Source organism: Pleurodeles waltl, chromosome 6 (assembly GCF_031143425.1).
Source record: "Pleurodeles waltl isolate 20211129_DDA chromosome 6, aPleWal1.hap1.20221129, whole genome shotgun sequence".
In the NCBI taxonomy this organism is placed as follows: Eukaryota; Metazoa; Chordata; class Amphibia; order Caudata; family Salamandridae; genus Pleurodeles; species Pleurodeles waltl.
This window is the reverse complement of record NC_090445.1, coordinates 1,681,824,374-1,681,841,165: the sequence shown is the minus strand read 5'-3', so window position 1 is coordinate 1,681,841,165 and position 16,792 is coordinate 1,681,824,374. Positions and strand designations below refer to the sequence as shown.

Genomic DNA, 16,792 nt, shown 5'->3' with positions numbered 1-16,792 from the left:
AAAAGTAAGTAAATAATGCACTTCTTTGATGAGTCCTTATAATCCCATACAGGTGTAGCGCTAGCGTGGAGGCTGGATGGTTATGGCTTAGCCTCTCTTTGGTCACATTTAACATTATTCCTAGAGTGTGCTGTGGCAGTAAATCCAGCAGGTAGGTGGATACTGAACACAATCAAAGCTCTAACAACACCTGCAACGAAAGGGTCACCTGCTGCAGCGTTGTGGGGTTTACCGACGGACTGAAATATCAACAGCGGATAGCAGGAGAAGTTTATTCCCACCCCAAAATGCTCTCACATACCCCAGAGCACCAATGTTATCAGCCCAGGATGGACTTAAGTCAACTACCTCTTCAAGATGAGTAAGTCAGATGAGGAGGTGGAGGTGGGCGTGGATCACAGTACATTTCCAAGTAGGTCCACTTTGCCTGGCTTCAAGGTCAGGCGTACTGGTCCTGATGAAGGGCACATGGACGAACAGTCAGGACCGTATCTACAGGCGGCGGGAGGTCTATGGCTCGGCCATTCTGAAATGAGGGCGTCAGAGCGGCTTCCGAATAGGGATAAAGTAGCTCTCCCATCAGATTTGTCCTAAAGGCCTCTTGAAAATAAATTATTTTCTAATTTAAACCTCTCATCTACTAAATGGTACAAGGTTAATGTTTCAGGGTTTAAAATTAATGAAAAGTGAGGGTTCAACCCTCAAATGAGGATCCACTGGGAGACGAGGAAAAACTCCTCATTCGCGGGTTTCGGCTTTGTACAAAATATGATTGAGCCCTTTAGAAAGATTGGGAAAGAGAGGCTACTGTCTGCCAGAACTGAAGCATCGCCTGAGTTAATTTCCATTCAAATAAAATGGTTATTCCTATGAAGGAGGATGTTCCTAAATGATGCTCCATTCCCCAGTCTTTAATGCCTAGTTCATGTGGTGTCTGCTAAAAATTCTGTGGCTGGGCTTCAATACCCATAGTGGTCTAATTCTCATGGCCATACAAATATTGTGGCACTGGGACAAATGTGCCTTTTCCGAACAGTTAACTATTCTTTGTGTATGGTTACTTCCACATCCAACAGTAGTGCCTCTGGGTGGAGTGTGGCATAGCACACTTGGTTAAGACAATATTTGTAGCACTTCCACAAAGATGTAAACACCTGGGATGTGCAGGGTTGAAGCATGGGCTACCGAAAGACCCTTAAAAAGCATTTAATGGGTGGGCGCACGGCATTGAAAAAATGAATATGTGGGGGCCAGCCCATCTTACCTTCTACTGCTTTCACTGCAGGCCTTTCACTTTATCCAAAAATGCAGCGTTTCCTGTAGAAAGAAAAAATAATAGAATGTTTTATCTATCTCATGATACAAGATGGCGTAGTCTCCCAAAATAGGATGACAAAATATGAATCAAGATTATATTATGGCAACCACAGGTGCACAGAATTTTAAAGAGTTAAAAATGGCCCAGTGATTTGCTGAAATACTTAAACCAAAGTGAGGTGGACAGGTCCAAGGAAATTTTGTCGACGTTTTGATATTTCGAATTAGATGGAGACACTCCCAATTCTTATTTTTTTATTGTGTAAATAGAATTATAAAACGCCTGACGATATAGAGCATTGTTACACTCAAATTCAGTCATTTTCTCCAACTTAGAAGATGGGCTGAGCAGGGACTGAGCTTCAGGAACGCCAGATTCGAGAGTAAATGTACAGCTTACTATGTCTTGGTTTCACTGACTCAACCATACATTTAATGAACCATTGCCCTTTTAAAAACAGAAGTATATTTCTATGGACGCCGAAGCCTCTCACGTTACAGGTGAATGATAGAAAACGAGAGGCATTCAAAGTCCAGTTCAAGCACCTAAAAACACTCAATGAGCGAAAAACAGCAAGCTGCTAACTCGAGCTCATGTACAAGACCTAAGTAGTGTGAGAAGAAACTGAAGTGTAACCAGAGTACCGCAGCAAACCCGTCTTTCACCACAAACCCAAAAGTTGCCACAATGATACTGGCCCGAGGACTCGCGTCCCAACCTGGTCCATCACCTGCTTGGTGCGTTTTGGCCTTCCACCCACTTTCCAAGATCCAGATTAGTTGCGGCTACAAAGGACTTTTCACTACCTTTAAATGCCACACTTAGTGCAGGCAGTGCCCCTAAGTCTTGCAAAGCCCCAACTAACAAAATGTGTTTATGGCAACCCCCAAACCTACTCTGAAGGTGGTCGCTGCAGAAGAAGGCGACAGAGCCACCTTCAGCAGGACATCACCAGAATGTGAGCTTCCCCACCCAACCAAGTCAAAGATTATCCACTAAAGATGGGTTTGATCAGGCACCGTATGGCTGAAAATGTACAACCTTTTTGCTGCTGAGATTCAGTCATAGGGACAGAAGAGTAGGTGACTGATTGATTCAGCACCATGTTCCACTTGGAGTGAGTTGTGCGCTATGCAAATATCCATAACGAAACATAACATTGGAGCAAGGGTGGTTGGAGAGATGACAAGGACACAGATTAAAGCCTTAATCTGCTCCTCTTTTACGCAGTCAATAAGTAACCCTGATGTCATTCAAGAGTGAGGTTCTGTGCCACATTAAGGCAATCCTGTCATGTGGAGCCTTGAAACCATTGGTGCATATCTCCGAGAAAAAATGACCGGCAGCGCTAAAACAGAACATGAACGCGCTGGTGCTAAGCAAGTGGTGAAACATCTAGCGCCAACAGACACCACATACTGGACCTTGCACACACACTTTACATAAGGGAGCTGATGCTGCAGGATAATCCAAAATTTAGACAGATGAGACATTCATCGCTCAGCATCTCCAACCTGCAACGTTGTGCACGTTCCAATATGACCCCATTCTGTTCAGAAGGCTCAACAAAGTGACCATGCCTGATGTTCTTTACCACAACACAAGAGTCCCAGTAAGATAACTAAACACACAGAAGACCTGCTAGAATCCTTCACACCAACATAAGTAGTATAATGAACATTCTCAGTGCAGGTTTCTCCTTACCAAGAAAAAACCTACAAACCTGAAAGGGAAGCCATCAGCCAGAGGTACATGGTACTGGAAATCTAGGAGGGCCTAAGACAAGCAGCTATACTTTTCGAGTCTTCACCGTGTGTGGCTGCCACATTACTAGACTAACAAGCATTTGCAATGCAACGGACCTCGCGTTTGCTCGAGTTAGAGCTATTAGCTTTGTAAATTCCTAACTGGACTTCTCTTGCCACATAAATTGAAAATGAAAAGTAAAACAGTTGACATAAGCAATGCAATTCAAAGCGCGACAGCCTCCATGAGAGTGAGTGCAAGAGTTTTCAGCTCCCTGCGTGAATGTCTAGAAAAGATCGCGGCTGGGATGAAAGGAAAACCGGAGGAGGGGCCATTGCATGCTGTAACAGGAAGTAGCGTGACAGTGTGATGGCCAACAAAAATGTTCACTTAGTGAAATCGCCTGGGAGGAAAATCAGCACACAAAGGAGGGAGATTTTACAAAATGAACCAATAAAAATGAACCATATAAGACAAGCACAACAAAGAATGTGTAGCAGCAGTGGGCAGGGTTAAAATCCCACAAAGAGATTACAACAGGCCAGAGCGCTTGCGTGCTCGAACCTAAAAGCTACTAACAGTCCACGTTAGCTGCTTCCATCAACAAATCATTTACTTTCTCCACACCACGTGATCCTGGCCTGGCCTCTTTATGAACTGGAAACGGTTTTGCCTTTAATTTCAGGTCAAAACAACAATATTGTTTTTTCCTTAGCTTCTTTGCTTTAACGTTGCCATCTGCTTAGGGTGACCAGAACTTTAAAGCTAAAAACTGGTACATTTCACAAACATAGTAGAAGGACTGCAATTTTACTTCAACTGAGAGCACAGAATGGCAGCGCTGGTCAGCATAGAATTCCAGAAGAGGCACTAAAAGAACATAAATAAAATGCATTTATTTATAGCCAGTATCATGCCTATTAATTAATTTGCTTTCTTATAACAGCTGCTACTGTTCCTGCTTTTGAAAACACAAAAAAGGCACATCTCACGGGACAGCTGATGAAAAACCAGGACTGTCCCAGCAAATCCAGGACCTCTGGTCACCCTACGATCTCCTTCTTTATCTTCCCACCCCCATTTGTCCTCCTTGCTCTTCTCACTTGTCTTCCACCGAGTCCCCTTCTTTACCACTTTTTGGTTTTCTTTCTCCTTCTTCTCGGTTCCTTGGTTCTCTTTGCTCATTGTCATCTCTCACGGTGTCCCTAAGCCTCATCTCCTCTTTTTAACTCTCGCTTTTAAAGAATGAGCCTCCTCGTCATATAGGCCACCTTTGGGCTCATTCTAATCCCGTCGAGAAGATGCCAGGTAACTAAAGAACTGTAGCAATACGTGGACTATCACTTTCTAGCCCATGAAGTCAGACATCCAACCCTTAACCAGGGCAAAACATCTAGGGTGCTCATCTCTGTAGATCAAGGATAGCGTAGTGCATTTGACCACTGGAGCTCTCCGCAGCCTTACACTTAACCAGGACTTTTTGTGTGAGTGGATGGCACGCACAGGGATTGCCACTGAATTGGATAAATTTAAACCCTACAGGTTGAGGATTCTTTCAGGCTTGAGGCCACAAGATCAAGTTAGAAAACACAATTTCTGAAAATCGTGGGATGGGGCGAAGTAGGCACATGCTTAGAGCGAGCTACAGTCACAGAGATGGTTCCTCCTGCCTGTGTAAGCCACATTGTTGGTGCAGCACAACCTTTGTAAACAAAGTGGCTTTTCAGGTTTCTGAAGGTGGAGATGGGTAGATCAACTGTACAAGGCCCAGGATATTTAAAGACCCAGAGAGCAAGGCCCACACCTTGAGGCACGTGCATGTGTGAGGTCAGGAGGCATTCATGAAGAATGAATGGTTAGTGGCCTCAAACCACATACATCTCCTAGGGGTCTGAGTGGGCGCTCAGATAGTGGTAAATAAAAACTAACCGCAAAACAACTAAGGAAGGAGATGTTACGGTTTACTCAAAGGCAGTGCTTTTTTGGGTCAGGCAGTGTGTAAGAGCCTCCCAAGTTCTAGAGGTAAGGATCTGTTTTTCACAACAGACACCTCCTACTCCTCCCACACAAAGAATGACAAGTCTCATCTTAAAAAGCAATGCACAGAAGCTGACATCAGGACGAGAATCCCAGGCGAGGGGTAGTTTTCCGCTAATGTGAGCTCCATAACCTCAACCCTAGTAGGTTCACCATTGATTCAGCAGGTGCAGTGGCACTGGGGTGCACTGAGCCCTGATTAGTGCTGCACTTTTTTTAGTTATTAAAACGGCAACTGGGGATGGGGGGTTGGGTTAGGCCTCCTCACACTAGTGCCCATGACACATTGGCGATGCTACCGGACCTGCCCAAGTCTTGTGCCTCTAACACTGCTGAGAGCAGTGTCCATCTACAGAAAATTATTCATGGAGAGAGAATAATTAAAACATATATATATATATGTATCAGACTGAATAATAACCCCAAAGCGTTTCGGTCTTCATTTTATATATCGTTACAAGTTGCCCTTTTTTCATTTTGCTAAAAAACAACAATTTCTATCTCTGTGCTCCCCATCAATGATTATTAAATTGTTTCCCCAATGTAATTTTCTATGTGTGACAAAAAAGAAAATTGATTGACATATCACGTTTTCTAAGCATGAACATTAATGTTCATGCAGAGCCAAATTCTAAGCACTAAATGTGTTTTACAAATGCACAGGGGCCACACCAATCAGGGGGGCCCTGCTAATGGCAGTGGGCCGAGGGACGTGGGGGTGGAGGTTGGGGAGCAGCAGGCTCTTCAGCCCTCGCTCCACAACAAAAATACAGCCAATAGGCTGAAAAGGGGTCTACGGCCCCGGAAGCACTGTTTGTGCTTCCAGGGTCGCGCACAGCTATGCGCCTTAAATGGTAGCTGCAGTCGGCGAGCGCATCTTTTGCATGCTCGCCGACCCGACCAGGAGGCCCCAGTGACCACAAAAAGAATTGCGAGCATTCGCTGGCATCTGCCCCCTAGGGCCAACCTCCCGCGCATACGCAGAAGGTCTGAAGCGAGCACTGGCCCTTGGGGGGGGGGGTAAGGGGGGGAAGGGGTGGAGTCTTAGGGTTGTGGGTGTGCCCGAGGTTGGTATCCTAGCGGGCAGCTCGGCCCCCTCCACAGCAAACCAGTTTGGAAGGTATGAGAACACCCTGATGGAGATCCTACCCCTGGGATTCGCTTAAGGAGGGGCAGGGTTTAGGGTAATAGGAAAACAGTCATGATCTCATTCACAGCCACCAACATTGGGTACGCAGGAAGGAACCGTTTTAGTCAGTGACAGGAATGTGGGTGTATTAGCGTACTCTGTTGAGCCCAGGGATCCTCTGAACTCTGTAAATACTTTGTGAATATGATTGTGGTTACTGCGTAGAATTTTGATTATGATTAACAATATTTTGTCAATAAAAAATAAGGCCAGGGGTTTACGACCCCTAATCCCAAAGCGAAGTGCATCTAAGGTTTTAATTTAAGCTTGCGCGGGGAGGGAGTGAGTGGTGTTTGGTGGTAGTAGGCCTCAGCAATACCCGGCCATATGGGAGTTCACTTCATCACCCATGGAGGTTCCTTAATGTGCATTCTGGGTATCGTAGTTTACATGTAGGGTGACCCTTTCCCCCAGTTTGTTTGGGATTTCAATTTCTGTTTAGTTACGTGCCCAATTCTTCTCATCAAATATGGTGACTCAATACCTTATACTGCTTAAGCAGTTGACATTCCTATAGTTTGGTTATATTTGATATCTAGGATTGTCAATGTGCACCAGAATTGATTATTTAAATTAGCATTTCAGTCAACCACTATATCATTCCAAATTCACGCGCTGAATATTTATAGCTTGTAACCTGTGAAATTGACTGTTTTGGTCCAGCCGAAGGAACGGGCGTCACAGCTACCAGAGAGGAAAGCGCCTGGATGCTGTGTGGGCTACATAGCTGTATGAGTGTTTTTCCCACATAAATGAACCCAGAAATATGTACTAATGGAAATGCCTGCACTCTCGTCTGATCTTAGACATTGTGGGAAAGGAAAAGGGCCACTCCATCCTTGGACATGCACAACGGGTAGCGGAGGTCCCGGGCAAAGCTCCTTGAAACCGGTGTGATTTCAGCAGTAAATGCGCTCCTTTGGACGCCTCGACAGGCTGCCACGCTAACAGGCACATAAAAAACAACTTTTCCCTGCTGCTGCTTTAGACATGAGGCTCAGTTAACATAAACAAAGGATATTATCGCCCTTGAAGTTCTGCGCTTAAACACATTTGTTTTTCTCGCAGGAGGAGGGGATTGGGAAACGCAGCCAGGAAACGCTCCCCTCTCCGGGCTGGATGCCTGAATTCCTCAGGAATTCACAAGCCAGGCTTTTTGATCCGCTCATTTTTCTCTTGCAGAAGTGCCAAGTGCTTGACGAGGCCGTTTAACGCCAGCGCTGTATAATGTTGCACAAACGTGCCATGTGGTGGGTAGGACTCAGTGTACATCCAATGGCTGCCGCAGGGAGATGGTGCAGGGTCAGTGTGAGAGGAAACAACTCCCTAAGAAAGTCCCTAACCTGGGGTGGACAGGCCTTCTTCACCCCGTAAACCAACCCGGGAGGCCTTGGATCGCATTTCCGCATATTCCAAAAATACTTTAGTGGTTTTCAAAATGAACAAAGAAACCTCTTTTTGAACTGGTTTCCCTGCACCGAAACCCACACAGGCTTTTCTGTGATGAAAAGGCTTATGGGGCGCCATGCTGTTCAGTCAGTTTGGGGTTCACAAAGAAATTCGATTTGAAATCTGTACAAAAGTGAAAAATAACTTCAAATCTCCTTGTCAAAGGATGAGGTATATGCTGATGCATAAAATGTGTCTTATGGCCGTAAAGGGATGAGGTATATGCTGATGCATAAAATGTGTCTTATAGCCGTAAAGAGATTAGGTATATGCAAATCCGTAAAATGTGTATTATGGCCTTAAAGGGATGAGGTATATGCAAATGCATAAAATGTGTCTTATGGCCGTAAAGGAATGAGGTATAGGCTGATGCATAAAATGTGTCTTATGGCCGTAAAGGGATGAGGTATATGCAAATGCATAAAATGTGTCTTGTGGCCGTAAAGAGATGAGGTATATCCAAATCCGTAAAATGTGTCTTATGGCCGTAAAGGGAGGAGGTATATGGTGATGCATAAAATGTGTCATATGACCCTCAAGGGATGAGATATATGCGAATGCATAAACATGTGTCATGTGGTTGTAAATGTATGAGGTATATACTGATGCATAAAATGTGTCTTATGGCCGTAAAGGGATGAGGGATATGCTGATGCATAAAAATGTGTCTTATGGCCCTAAAGTGATGAGGTATATGCAAATCCGTAAAATGTGTTGTATGCCGTAAAGGGATGAGGTATATGCCGACGCATAAAATGTGTTTTATGGCCGTAAAGAGATAAGATATATGCAAATCTGTAAAATGTGTCTTATGGCCATAAAGGGAGGAGGTATATGTTGATGCATAAGATGTGTCATATGACCCTAAAGGGATGAGATATATGCGAATGCATAAACATGTGCCTTGTGATTGTAAATGGATGAGGTATATGCTGATGCATAAAATGTGTCTTATGGCCGTAAAGGGATGAGGTATATGCAAATGCATAAAATGTGTCTTATGGCCGAAAAGGGATGAGGTATATGCAAATGCATAAAATGTGTCTTATGGCCGTAAAGGGATGAGGTACTGGCTGATGCATAAAATGTGTCTTATGGCCGTAAAGGGAAGAGGTATATGCAAATGCATAAAATGTGTCTTATGGCGTAAAGGGATGAGGAATATGCTGGTGAGTAAAATGTGTTTTATGGCCGTAAAGGGATGAGGTATATGCTGGTGCGTAAAATGTGTCTTATGGCCGTAAAGGGATGAGGTATATGCTGGTGCGTAAAATGTGTCTTAGGGCCCTAAAGGGATGAGGGATATGCCGATGCATAAAAATGCGCTTATGGCCCTAAAGGCATAAAAATGTGTCCTACGACCCTATACCAGGCCTCAAATAACAGTAAAGTGCCATTTTACACCACATAATGCGCATGTTACTCGAGTGCAAATATCTTGGAAGCCTTTGCAAAGAGTGGTGTTCACTTCGGATACATGTTACATCCGCATGTGCTGATGGAGTTACCTGAAGAGTGGGCCATCGAGGTCCTGCTCATACATCAGGGAACTCAAGCCCGGACCACAGGTGGGGTCGAGAGCGGTGCACACCTGCACACCGCCACTGGTTAGTATGTACAACAGGCCTCCCACTGCATGAAGGACTGCATCAAGGCAGGACACAGCAGAACCCCGAGGTATCACAGGCCTGGGTTCCATCCATTCTGACGTCAGTCAGGAGAATGGGGCTGATCATCTGAGGAGGGAAGGGTCTAGTGTTATTTTCTGAAAGTCAGGAGTGAAGGTACTTGGGTTAGCTAGGGCAGTCATTCAATAGAGAGGAAGCAAAGGAGAACTGGTGTTTTCTTGTTTTTATTCCCTTGGGTTTGGGATTTCTAGTTTAACTGGATCTGTTGACGGGATCAGCTAGGAAGAGTTTTTTGCAAGGTATGAGCCTGGTATGAGGGCCAAGTTTGGATGTTTAAGAGACGCTGCATTGCCTTTCCACTTGATAGATGAGTAAAAGGGTGACTTTGAGTGGGGCAGGTTCAGTGTTCAGGAGGTCTGCCTCGTCAACTTACGCGAAGGTTGAGAGAGCCTGCATGGTTATGCGGAAGTTACGGTTGGGAGGAAAAAGAAACCTTGAATTTTGTGCATTTGGTACCATGCATTATTGGCTTCTTTGCTGACTGGCTCATGGGAGGCAAGGTTAGGGTCAAGGTAGGAACAGTGACGTGGATCAGGATAAAGCTACCCCATCAAGCTCCACGCAGCCCACCATCAGTCCAAGGTGTCGCCTGCCACTGTCGACTGCAGGACATTGTGTTCTAAAGTGCTTTAGTTTCACGCAGATGTAGGAGATACATTTTTGGAAGTGCGAGATGAGTTCCAGTCCAGCAACCTTGAGATATACTCAATGTTCTCTGCATATTGGGTTAGGGCTTTGCCCTTCACACTTTTCCTCAGAGTAGACATTACGTATCACCAGAGCAAGGATGCAACCTCAATGCAGCATGGACTTCTACAGTTCAAACATTCATCGGTGGAGTGGGCACAGAGGCGAGTGACTGTAGAGCTGTCCTTGTAAAAGTCCAATTTTTTAAAGCCGGAGGAATCCTTTGAAAGAATCATATGAGGGTCTGTGAAATCACGTCCTTTAGCCATAAGCAACTTGGTGGGGGACATTATGAGGGAGGGTTGTCCCCTGCGTACTGTATCCGATTGCACCTGCACGTGCTCAGAGGATGCTCAAGTCTGAGGACTTGATCTTGTCACCACACTACATCCCACCCCATTGTGCAGATAGGCTGGGAATAGACATGCGCATCTTTGGGCGCGCAATGCGAAAGTGTCTGCATCTGCAGAGAGCACATCTGCAGGCGATCAAGCCACGAACACGTATCTGCAATGTTGTGCAAATCGGTACAATCCCTCTCATCCTTCCAATGGCCCCAGAGACCATGCTAGGCCTACCTTACCCTAGGCGTGACATTATAATAGCACTTAAGTGCTTACAAATGGCCAATAAAGTAAGTAGTGGCAGATGCACAGGGTTGTGGCTCCTGTGGCACTTTTCATCCCACAGCAGAACTACTGTCTCACTGACAAGTGGATGAAAAATGGATTTTAAGCAGATACTGGTAGGAGCAACCAGGCACGCAGGCCGTGCATCCAGGAGGCAATAAATGGAAAAGCAAGAGGTAACAAAACACTGCAGTTGATCTTGGCACTGGCGAAGGAAGCTCGGGTTTGCTTGTGTCTGAAAAGAGCCTCACGCTGGGAAGTGTTGTGCTGCTGCCCCGGACTTTCAGAACTTTCTCCAAGTCCCATCCAGTGTCCCCAGATGCACTATCCACTGAGGTAGCGAGCTCTGCCCTCAGCCTCAGATTCCCCGCTTCTAGGCGCCCAAAAGCAGCTTGTAAACATAGCATGCATTTCAACATTGCTTCGTTCAAGGAAAAAATAAGCCTGAGATTTGCATCATCGGCAACCTAGGTCACCTGGCAACCTAGGTCACCTGGCAACCTAGGTCACCTGGCAACCTGGAACGTCGCTTCTAAAATAGAGAAAACCGCGAGCTGCTGTGTTCAATGGAATACACAGCTAATGTGATGTCCAAAGACATGGGGCAACTTAAGTGGGTTGCACAGGCGGTTTCTTCTCGCCTCACTTTCACAAGCTTGCGAGCAGTTGTTACCCTCCAGAGTGAAGTGACTCATGGCACAATCATGAAAGGTGGCCAGTCTGAGGCTGATCGCTGCACCAAATGTGCAATGGGAAATACTTCACCAGTGCGGAGGGCTCTCAGCAACCCATGTCTCTGCTGTGGGCCTGCTCCACAATCCTTCATCCCATCCTGCGGCCCAGCTCCAGCCTCCCCTGTCCTGCTGCAGCGCTCCATGCGCCTCTGTCCTGCTGTCCCGCTCCTCTGTCCTGCTGACCCGCTCCACGCTCCTCTGTCCTGCTGTCCTGCTGCTTTGTCCTGCTGCCGCGCTCCATGCTCCCCTGTCCTGCTGCAGCGCTCCATGCTCCTCTGTCCTGCTGCCGTGCTCCACGCTCCTCTGTCCTGCTGCCGCGCTCCACGCTCCTCTGTCCTGCTGCCGTGCTCCACGCTCCTCTGTCCTGCTGATGCGCTCCACGCTCCTCTGTCCTGCTGCAGCGCTCCATGCTCCTCTGTCCTGCTGTCCCGCTCCTCTGTCCTGCTGACCCGCTCCACGCTCCTCTGTCCTGCTGCTTTGTCCTGCTGCCGCGCTCCATGCTCCTCTGTCCTGCTGCCGTGCTCCATGCGCCTCTGTCCTGCTGCCGTGCTCCTCTGTCCTGCTGACCCGCTCCACGCTCCTCTGTCCTGCTGTCCTGCTGCTCTGTCCTGCTGCCGCGCTCCATGCTCCTCTGTCCTGCTGCCGTGCTCCACGCTCCTCTGTCCTGCTGCCGCGCTCCATGCGCCTCTGTCCTGCTGCCGTGCTCCACGCTCCTCTGTCCTGCTGATGCGCTCCATGCTCCTCTGTCCTGCTGCCGCGCTCCTCTGTCCTGCTGCTTTGTCCTGCTGCCGCGCTCCATGCTCCCCTGTCCTGCTGCAGCGCTCCATGCTCCTCTGGCCTGCTGACGCGCTCCACGCTCCTCTGTCCTGCTGCCGCGCTCCACGCTCCTCTGGCCTGCTGACGCGCTCCACGCTCCTCTGTCCTGCTGACGCGCTCCACGCTCCTCTGTCCTGCTGACGCGCTCCACGCTCCTCTGTCCTGCTGCCGTGCTCCACGCTCCTCTGTCCTGCTGCCGTGCTCCACGCTCCTCTGTCCTGCTGCCGTGCTCCATGCGCCTCTGTCCTGCTGTCCCGCTCCTCTGTCCTGCTGACCCGCTCCACGCTCCTCTGTCCTGCTGTCCTGCTGCTTTGTCCTGCTGCCGCGCTCCATGCTCCCCTGTCCTGCTGCAGCGCTCCATGCGCCTCTGTCCTGCTGATGCGCTCCATGCTCCTCTGTCCTGCTGTCCCGCTCCTCTGTCCTGCTGACCCGCTCCACGCTCCTCTGTCCTGCTGTCCCGCTGCTTTGTCCTGCTGACCCGCTCCATGCTCCTCTGTCCTGCTGCCGTGCTCCATGCTCCTCTGTCCTGCTGTCCTGCTGCTTTGTCCTGCTGCCGCGCTCCATGCTCCTCTGTCCTGCTGCCGTGCTCCATGCTCCTCTGTCCTGCTGCCGTGCTCCATGCTCCTCTGTCCTGCTGCCGTGCTCCTCTGTCCTGCTGACCCGCTCCACGCTCCTCTGTCCTGCTGTCCCGCTGCTCTGTCCTGCTGCCGTGCTCCATGCTCCTCTGGCCTGCTGACGCGCTCCACGCTCCTCTGTCCTGCTGTCCCGCTGCCCTGTCCTGCTGCAGCGCTCCATGCGCCTCTGTCCTGCTGTCCCGCTCCTCTGTCCTGCTGCCGTGCTCCACGCTCCTCTGTCCTGCTGTCCCGCTGCCCTGTCCTGCTGCCGCGCTCCATGCTCCTCTGTCCTGCTGACGCGCTCCACGCTCCTCTGTCCTGCTGTCCCGCTCCTCTGTCCTGCGGCCCAGCTCCAGCCTCCCCTGTCCTGCTGCAGCGCTCCACGCTCCTCTGTCCTGCTGTCCCGCTCCTCTGTCCTGCTGACGCGCTCCACGCTCCTCTGTCCTGCTGTCCCGCTGCCCTGTCCTGCTGCCGCGCTCCATGCTCCTCTGTCCTGCTGCCGTGCTCCATGCTCCTCTGTCCTGCTGACCCGCTCCACGCTCCTCTGTCCTGCTGTCCTGCTGCTTTGTCCTGCTGCCGCGCTCCATGCTCCTCTGTCCTGCTGCCGTGCTCCATGCTCCTCTGTCCTGCTGTCCCGCTGCTTTGTCCTGCTGACCCGCTCCACGCTCCTCTGTCCTGCTGTCCCGCTCCTCTGTCCTGCTGACGCGCTCCACGCTCCTCTGTCCTGCTGTCCCGCTCCTCTGTCCTGCTGACCCGCTCCACGCTCCTCTGTCCTGCTGTCCCGCTCCTCTGTCCTGCTGACGCGCTCCACGCTCCTCTGTCCTGCTGCCGCGCTCCACGCTCCTCTGTCCTGCTGCCGCGCTCCACGCTCCTCTGTCCTGCTGCCGTGCTCCACGCTCCTCTGTCCTGCTGCCGCGCTCCACGCTCCTCTGTCCTGCTGCCGCGCTCCACGCTCCTCTGTCCTGCTGACGCGCTCCACGCTCCTCTGTCCTGCTGACGCGCTCCATCCTTCTGTCCTCCTGCCACGTTCCATGCTTCTGTCCTGCTGCCGTGCTCCATGCTTCTGTCCTGCTGCCATGCTCCATGCTCCTCTGACCTGCTGCCGTGCTCCATGCTCCTCTGTCCTGCTGCCGTGCTCCATGCTCCTCTGACCTGCTGCCGCGCTCCATGCTTCTGTCCTCCTGCCGCGCTCCATGCTCCTCTGTCCTGCTGCCGGGCTCCATGCTTCTGTCCTCCTGCCGCGCTCCATGCTTCTGTCCTCCTGCCGCGCTCCATGCTCCTCTGACCTGCTGCCGTGCTCCATGCTTCTGTCCTGCTGCCGCGCTCCATGCTTCTGTCCTCCTGCCGCGCTCCACGCTCCTCTGTCCTGCTGACGTGCTCCATGCTCCTCTGTCCTGCTGACGCGCTCCATGCTTCTGTCCTCCTGCCGCGCTCCATGCTCCTCTGTCCTGCTGCCGCGCTCCACGCTCCTCTGTCCTGCTGATGCGCTCCACGCTCCTCTGTCCTGCTGCCGTGCTCCACGCTCCTCTGTCCTGCTTCCGCGCTCCACGCTCCTCTGTCCTGCTTCCGCGCTCCACGCTCCTCTGTCCTGCTGACGCGCTCCATCCTTCTGTCCTCCTGCCACGCTCCATGCTTCTGTCCTCCTGCCACGCTCCATGCTTCTGTCCTCCTGCCACGCTCCATGCTTCTGCCCTCCTGCCACGCTCCATGCTTCTGTCCTCCTGCCACGCTCCATGCTTCTGTCCTTCTGCCGTGCTCCATGCTTCTGTCCTGCTGCCGTGCTCCATGCTTCTGTCCTGCTGCCGTGCTCCATGCTCCTCTGTCCTGCTGCCGCGCTCCATGCTTCTGTCCTGCTGCCGCGCTCCATGCTTCTGTCCTGCTGCCGCGCTCCATGCTTCTGTCCTGCTGCTGTGCTCCATGCTCCTCTGACCTGCTGCAGTGCTCCATGCTTCTGTCCTGCTGCCGCGCTCCATGCTTCTCTCCTGCTGCCGCGCTCCATGCTTCTGTCCTGCTGCCGCGCTCCATGCTTCTGTCCTGCTGCCGCGCTCCATGCTTCTGTCCTGCTGCCGCGCTCCATGCTTCTGTCCTGCTGCCGCGCTCCATGCTTCTGTCCTGCTGCCGCGCTCCATGCTTCTGTCCTGCTGCCGCGCTCCATGCTTCTGTCCTGCTGCCGTGCTCCATGCTTCTGCCCTGCTGCAGTGCTGCATGCTCCTCTGACCTGCTGCAGTGCTGCATGCTCCTCTGACCTGCTGCCGTGCTCCATGCTTCTGTCCTGCTGCCGCGCTCCATGCTTCTGTCCTGCTGCCGCGCTCCATGCTTCTGTCCTGCTGCCGCGCTCCATGCTTCTGTCCTGCTGCCGCGCTCCATGCTTCTGTCCTGCTGCAACGCTCCAGGCTCTGTCCTGCTGCAACGCTCCAGGCTCTGTCCTGCTGTCACCCAGGTCCATACTGCTCTTTTCCATGGTCCAGCTCCAGGCTATGTTCCATGGCCCTGCTCAACGCTCATCTGTTCCATGGTCCTGTGGTCCAGCTCCATACTCCTCTGGCCCAAGGGCCTGGTGCATGCCAGCCTCATGGCCTTCCACAGGGGACCAGTCTCTCCTCCGTACAATGGCCAGACTCCATGCTCTTCCACCCTATGTCACTCAGCTCCAGTCTCCTCTTTGCCATCTTCTGGCAAACACCAGTCTCCTCAGTCCCACCCTGTGCTTGAACTGCATAGGAGTCCATTCTATGACCCCACTGCTTTATACTATCCTGGAGCGAAGAGTCAGGCTCCACCATTAAAGGTCTAGCTTCTCCATCCCATCCTCTGGACCGATACATGGTTCTTTTTCCTGCGAACCAGCTGTATGGAAATAGGATGTTAACAAGTCAGAATGAAATCAAACGAAATACTTTCTCCAAAGCTTCCACAAATGAAGATTACTAGTTTGACCTTATTCAGCCCTTAACCAGAGCAATTTCAATTCTTCCGAAACCTTTATTGAGCCTTGTGTTCTAACACAGCTTCATAGGACTGTACTCCTGTTGAGGTCCTGTTTAAAGATGGCCGCCTCTGGTTACAGGGTTTGTTGTGTTCACTGCCCATGCCGGAAGCTGGCAAGAGGAAGGCAGTGAGGAATAAAGACCTGCCCTTCCATTGCTTAACTCACATACCTGTCTTTATATTCTCTTTTTCAAGCCTCCTCCCTGTTTTATCGCAAATTAAAGTGGTGTAAAGTAGCCCAAGGGAAGGATTAAGCGCCGTGCATGCAACTTGCTTACAAAATGCAAAGCAGAGGGTTACACATATAATCCTGCCACCTGAGGAGTTAGCTATATTGAAATGAAGCGGTCCAACAGTTGGGTGTTTTATTGACTTCCATTGTTGATTTAGGGGTGGCTCTGTGTATGTATGTGCAGAATTATGTATGTAAATTATATTTCTACAGCACGAGCTTAGCCAAAAGGTACAAAGCTTTATACAAAGGCAAAGACAAGCATAGAGTCAATGAGTGAATGAGAGGTAGCGGGTTGTGGTTGGTTAATGCATCATGATGGAGTGTTCTTTAAAGAGGTGCGCCTTGAAGGCTTTTGCTAAATAGGAGCAGCATTGAGGCGGTCCTGATGCATATGGACATGTTGTTCCAGATCCTGGATGCATAGATGGAGAAGGCCTGCTGTTTACGTTCCTTAGTCCGCAGTCTGATGGTGTCCCGGCTGCAGGTGCATGGAAAGCCATCAGAAACAGTGGTTGTGAAATGTCTTCTTCACTACAGTAAATCAGGCAAAACTTTACACTCAAATACTTTTGTTCAACCAACAAAACGCTTGCAGAGCTGTGAGAACGGCCTGAAGGGTCTCGAATCCTGCATAGGTCTGGTGCCCTCTGTTCTCACTGCTG

At 50.2% G+C, this 16,792-nt stretch overlaps 1 protein-coding gene across 2 annotated transcripts in view; it reads right to left on the bottom strand.

Moving 5' to 3' along the window:
• NEK6 (NIMA related kinase 6) overlaps window positions 1-16,792 on the bottom strand; it is a 474,385-nt gene that overhangs the window by 349,041 nt on the left and 108,552 nt on the right. For both annotated transcript variants that reach the window (XM_069241715.1, XM_069241716.1), the window contains exon 2: window positions 1,265-1,317. The gene's annotated coding sequence lies outside the window, so the exon portion shown is untranslated. The remainder of the gene's footprint in view (window positions 1-1,264; window positions 1,318-16,792) is intronic.